The sequence below is a fragment of the Macaca mulatta genome, chromosome 1, assembly GCF_049350105.2.
Source record: "Macaca mulatta isolate MMU2019108-1 chromosome 1, T2T-MMU8v2.0, whole genome shotgun sequence".
Lineage (NCBI taxonomy): Eukaryota > Metazoa > Chordata > Mammalia > Primates > Cercopithecidae > Macaca > Macaca mulatta.
In genome coordinates, this window is record NC_133406.1 from 9125146 (window position 1) to 9131387 (window position 6242).

Here is a 6242-nt window from a genome sequence, read left to right on the forward strand (position 1 = left end):
CAGATGGGCTCACAGGCATGGCCTGGATTGGACTGGCCTGCTTTGGGCCACCCTGGGCTACCTTTGACCTCCTGGCAAGTGGCCAGAGGAGCTCTTAGAAAATCCTCTTTTATAGCCTAAATGGGTGGGCAGAGGTGGAGGATTGTGGAGACTTTTGAGCAAATGGTATGTTCCTAAACTGGGACAGAATTGAACCTCTGTAAATGAAAGAAGTAGGATGCTTTCACCTCACTGTGTTGTTCCCAGGGATGCTTTGACCTCCGTAGTGAATATTACTGGAGGTCAAAATAAAACTGGTAGTGGTGAAAGTTGCCCATGGTAAAAATCACTGTTGACAAAAAATTGGTGGGAGATAAATACTTTTAAAAATATTTGATATACATTATTTGACCTAAAGTGCCTAAAAAGATAGAAATAATAATTCCTTGGGACAACTTAAAAGGCAGAATCTATAGTCAGCAAATCACGATGTGTAAGAGAAGTCAAGTTATTTATATAAAACATAATTGATCTTCAGACAGACATTTTCAGTAAATTCCAAATAAACTGAATCAATAAATTTTAATGAATAAATTATAACTGGTTTACTGTGCTGTATTAGTCAATTTTCACACTGCTGATGAAGACATACACAAGACTGGGCAATTTACAAAAGAAAGAGGTTTAATGGACTTACAGTTGCACATGGCTGGGGAGGCCTCACAATCATGGTGGAAGGCAAGGAAGAGCAAGTTACATCTTATGTGGATGGAGGCAGGCAAAGAGAGAGCTTGTGCAATAAAACTTCTTTTTATGAAACCATCAGGTCTTGTGAGACTCATTCACTATCACAAAAACAGCATGAGAAAGACCTGCCCCCATGATTCAATTACCTCCCACCAGGTTCCTCCCATAACACGTGGGAATTCAAGATGAGATTTTGGTGGGGACACAGCCAAACCATATCATTCCAGCCCTGGCCCCTCCCAAATCTCACGTCCTCACATTTCAAAACCAATCGTGACTTCCCAACAGTCCCCAGAGTTTTAACTCATTTCAGCATTAATTCAAAAGTCCACAGTCCAAAGTCTCATTTGAGACAAGGCAAGTCCTTTCTGCCTAATCTGTAAAATCAAAAGCAAGTTAGTTACTTCCTAGATATGATGGGGTTATAGGTATTGGGTAAATACAACCATTCCAAATGGGAGAAGTTGGCCAAAACAAAGGGGCTACAGGCTGCCTGCAAGTCCAAAATCCAGTGGGCAGTCAAATCTTAAAGCTCCAAAAAAATGATCTTTGACTCCATGTCTCACATCCAGGTTACACTGATGCAAGAGGTGGTTCCCACGGTCTTGGGCAGCTCTGCCCCTATGGCTTTGCAGGGTACAGCCTTCCTCCCAGATGCTTTCATGGGCTGGCATTGAGTGTCTATGGCTTTTCCAGGTGTATGGTGCAAGATATCAGTGGATCTACCATTCTGGGGTATGGAGGACAGTGGCCTTCTTCTCACAGCTCCACTAGGCAGTGCCCCAATAGGGACTCTGTGTGGGAGATCTGACCCCCATATTTCCCTTCTGCACTGCCCTAGCAGAGGTTCTCCATGAGGAGCCTGTCCCTGTGGCAAACTTCTTCCTAGAGATCCAGGCATTTCCATATATCCTCTGAAATCTAGGCAGAGGTTCCCAAATGTCAATTCTTCCTTCTGTGCACTGGAAGGCTCAACATCACATGGAAGCTGCCAAGACTTGGCACTTGCACCTCCTAAAGCCACAGCCCGAATTATACCTTGGCCCCTTTTAGCTATGGCTAGAGCAGCTGTATGCAGGGCACCAAGTCCCTAGGCTGCACACTACAGGGGGATCCTGGGGCCTGCCTACAAAACCATTTTATCATCCCAAGCCTCTGGGCCTGTGATGGAAGAGGCTGCTGCAAAGGTCTGTGACATACCCTGGAGATGTTTTCCCCATTGTCTTGGTGGTTCACCTTCAACTCCTCATTGCTTATGCAAATTCCTGCAGCCTACTTGATTTTCTCCTCAGAAAATGAGCTTTTGTTTTCTATCACATTGTGAGGCTGCAAATTTTCCAAAATTTTTATGCTCTATTTTCCTTTTAAAGCTGAATGCCTTAAACAGCACCCAAGTCACCTCTTGAATGCTTTGCTGCTTAGAAATTTCTTCTGCCAGATACCCTAAATCATCTCTCTCAAGTTCAAAGTTCCACAAATCTCTAGGGCCGGGGAAAAATACTGCCAGTCTCTTTGCTAAAACATAACAAGAGTAACCTTTGCTCCAGGTCCCAACAAGTTCCTCATCTCCATCTGAGACCACCTCAGCCTAGATTTCATTGTCCATATCATTATCAGCATTTTGGGCAAAGCCATTCAACAAGTCTCTAGGGAGTTCCAAACTTTCCCACATTTTCCTGCCTTCTTTTGAGCCCTCCAAACTGTTCCAACCCCTGTCTGTTACCCAGTTCCAAAGTCACTTCCACATTTTTGGGTATCTTTTCAGCAGTGCGTCACTCTACTGATACTCTACTGATACTGATTACGGTATTAGTCTGTTTTCCCACTGCTGGTAAAGGCACACATGAGAATGGGCAATTTATAAAAGAAAGGTTTAATGGACTTACAGTTCCACATGGCTGGGGAGGCCTCACAGTCATGGTGGAAGGCAAGGAAGAGCAAGTCACATCTTACGTGGATGGTGGCAGGCAAAGAGAGAGCTTGTGCAAGGAAACTCCCCCTTATAATACCATCAGATCTCATGAGACTTATTCACTATCACAAGAACAGCACAGGAAAGACCTGCCCCCCATGATCCAATTACCTCCTACCAGGTCCCTCCCATAACACATGGGAATTTAAGATGAGATTTTGGTGGGGACACAGGCAAACCATATCATGTGCTATATTTAAAAAGCATTAAATAATTAAAATTTACTGTTGAAGTTTACTCTTAAAGTTGCTTCTCAACAAAACTTTTAAAATATTAGTATAATTCTGATGTCAGTGTTTATTGAGCAGAGATTTAAAACATTATGAGGGATGGAAGTTCTCTGAGGTAAAGTGGCTGGGTCAGAACAGCAGGGTCAATGGAAGAGCAGCATTGGCAAGGCCTGATGGACTTCTGTCATTTTAAATGTGACACAGAGATGATTATGTAAGTTATCCTGTGATCGAATTTGTAAGCAGCTGTATTAATGAGGTTACATTGAATAAACAATTTCAGTGGTATAACACTGTATGTTGCAACCCCCCGGCATTGCTAGATGGGTGCCCAGGTTGGAGAGGCAACTTTCCTCCCTGTGGTCATCCAGGAACCCAGGGTGTTTCCTTCTTGTGCATTCACCATTCCTGTGAATGGTGATCATGTAAATTGGGTCATTCTTGTCAGACCCAGCTAAAACAAGAGTCCAGAGACCAGAGGGAAAAAGCACTCAGGGAATATAACATTGTTCTGAGAATGTAATTCTCTGCAAGCCCAGCAGCTGAAACTGCCTGCTGTAACCTGAAACCAGTTTTCTATTAGTTTCTACGATGACCTGCCAGGAAGCTAAGGCTAGTTTTACCCACCACCACCACTCACCAATTAGAGGATGCCAATTCTCTAAAATTTTATTCATGCTGATGACCTTATTTTCAAAACGAAACATAACATAGCTCTTTTTATAAAACCTCCAATCTTCTCTTTGTTCTTGGACATTCTGAAGACCACTTGTACTATGTGTATTCCCTGAACTGCAATTTGTGCTTTCCCAAATAAAACATTTAAATTTACAGATTCACCAACATATTTTATTTTGACTTTGATATCTGGGGCTTCCTCCCTACTTGCATCCATCCACAGAAGAAGAAAGAGCACGAAGAAATGTCCGCAGCAGGATTTTACGGGCCTGTACTGGCAGTGGCTCACATTAATCCCACGCCTCTTCCTTCGGCAAGAACTGGTCATGTGACCACGCATAATACAAGGGAGCCTGGGAAATGTAGTCCAACTGTGTGTGTAGAGAAGGGGAGAATGGACTTTGACAGACGACTAGAGTTCTCTGCAACAGTAAATAACTTGTTTGGATTTATTGTGTTTCTCCAATTTTTATTGAGTGTCTGCTGTATTCTGAGCACTGTGCTAAGAGCTGGACAGAGAGCTAATTCAGCAGCATCTTGACCTTGGAGAAGCTCTCAGTATTTAGAGGGAGATAAGACATGGTATGGAGTGCCTGCTATCCTAAGAGACAGAAGGATAAAGTGAAAGTCTTAGAAGTCCCATGAATTATTCTAGAATGGGAAACTGCCTGCAGAAGATAGTGATTGAGCTCCACTTTTAGAAATAAACCAGATTTGTTTGGTGGAGGGAGACAGCAGCAGAAGCTATGGAAGCATGTAATTTATGTACCAGATATATTAAGGTTCTGTGCAGCAATGAAAATCAGATTTTCAAAAACAATTGAATAGCATGGATTAGGGCTCATATTAAGTGAGAAAAGTAACTGGGAATGTAAGTTGATGCTGTGTTTGGAAAAACTCCGTGTCTAAGTTTAGATGAAAGCATACAAATATGTTGGGTAATAGTTCTCAAATTTTATAAAATGCACTGTTTAAGTAATCAGAAGGATTCCATCAATGGGCTTTGGTTTGATATACTATTTTCTCTAAGCCAGATATACATAGTTGTGATGTTGGCCAGTCATTCTCAACATTTCCCAGCACTGCTGCCCCTTTTCCCCGACCCCCTACCCTGCTATGAGACAGTGACCTGGTCTCTATTTTCTGCGCTGGAATCTATGTGCTCAATAAATACTCCCTGAAATACCACACTTGGAAGGAGATCTCCTTTTTACAATGTGAAATGAAGAAACAATGACTTCCTCTCGAAGTTATCTTCCAAACATTGATTCTTACGAAATTTGGATATGATCTAACTGCAAGCCCATAGCGATATCTAAATTTGAATGTTGGCTTCTTTTGCTGACGCCAAATGCAGAGCCCTGCAGCATTTGTGTGTCATGCTCTCATGTGACCACCAGAGGGCAGTGCATGACTGCTCTGACATTGTTTACTTCAAAATGTTTGCAAGTGAGCCTTCTTGAGAAAATTTTATAAAAACTTAGGAATTTGTTTTTTCCTTTAAGATAAGAAATTATTTATTTTACAGCAAATAAAGTTTAGAAGATTTAGTTCTGTACCTTAGTTCAAACTATCCGTATTTTACAGTCTATAAGGCTCATTGTCAGCACCACAAAGCTGTCTAACCAATCTTCTTATCTATCCTGGGTGATAGGTTTTCTTTGTTCTCTTTTAGAGGTAAAAGTCTAAGAAAATGCTTCATAAATCCAACTCTCAGACCTTGAAGTGGAATACTTCTAGTTAGACTATGTAAAAACTTGGGTTGTACCTTGTCATTTTCACTCAGAAGATACCAAAAGGAAAAAAAAAAAGGAGAAAGAGAAAAAATGAATAGAACCGTTTTACACCATGAATTTAGGCTTTCAGTGGATATGTTGAATTTATAACACTGAAGCATGAGAAGTAACCGAATAATGTCCTGCTCCATCCTTCCTTTCCATTGATAATTTTTAAAAAGACAACCAAAAATATGTTTCGTTCATTGTTCAAAATAAGTTGCAAAGAAGGATGGCGACAGTGAATGTCCTCATCCACACCTCCGTTAACATCTCAATGTTGCTCACCATAACCTGCCATGAACTGATTCAGGAGCCACCTAGAGCTTTATTCACGGCTTTGGAATGTACCATGTTTCCTATACCAGAAGCCTGGTCAATGTCAGTGTCTCTCTGTTCAGAGGTCATTACAACAACTTTTGTCACGGCTGGCCTTGTCTTGCCATTGTCAAAGAATCTGTGCATATCACGTTTTAAGACCACATTTCCCAAGCTATAAATGTTTTTCAAGAACCACAGGTACTTTCAGTAAGCTAGTTGTTCAAACTACAAAATTCTTACCCGTTTTAAAAAAATTTAATTGAAGGTTAGTACCTCTACTTTCTGACAGAAGTACAGGGTTCATTATACCATGGGTGAAAACTAAACTTCATGTATACGAATGGCCAGAGAGGTCTGCAGTTTTACAAAGCCCTTAATATCACTCAAGTGCACTTGGCATTGGCCAGACCACAATAGGAAACATCCCAGCAAACTGAGTAAAAGAGACTTTCCCAAGTACACGATGGTCATCCAGGCTCCATGTCAGTCACATAAAAATTTGAGCAACATGTAATCCCATCCCCACCCTCACACCGAAGC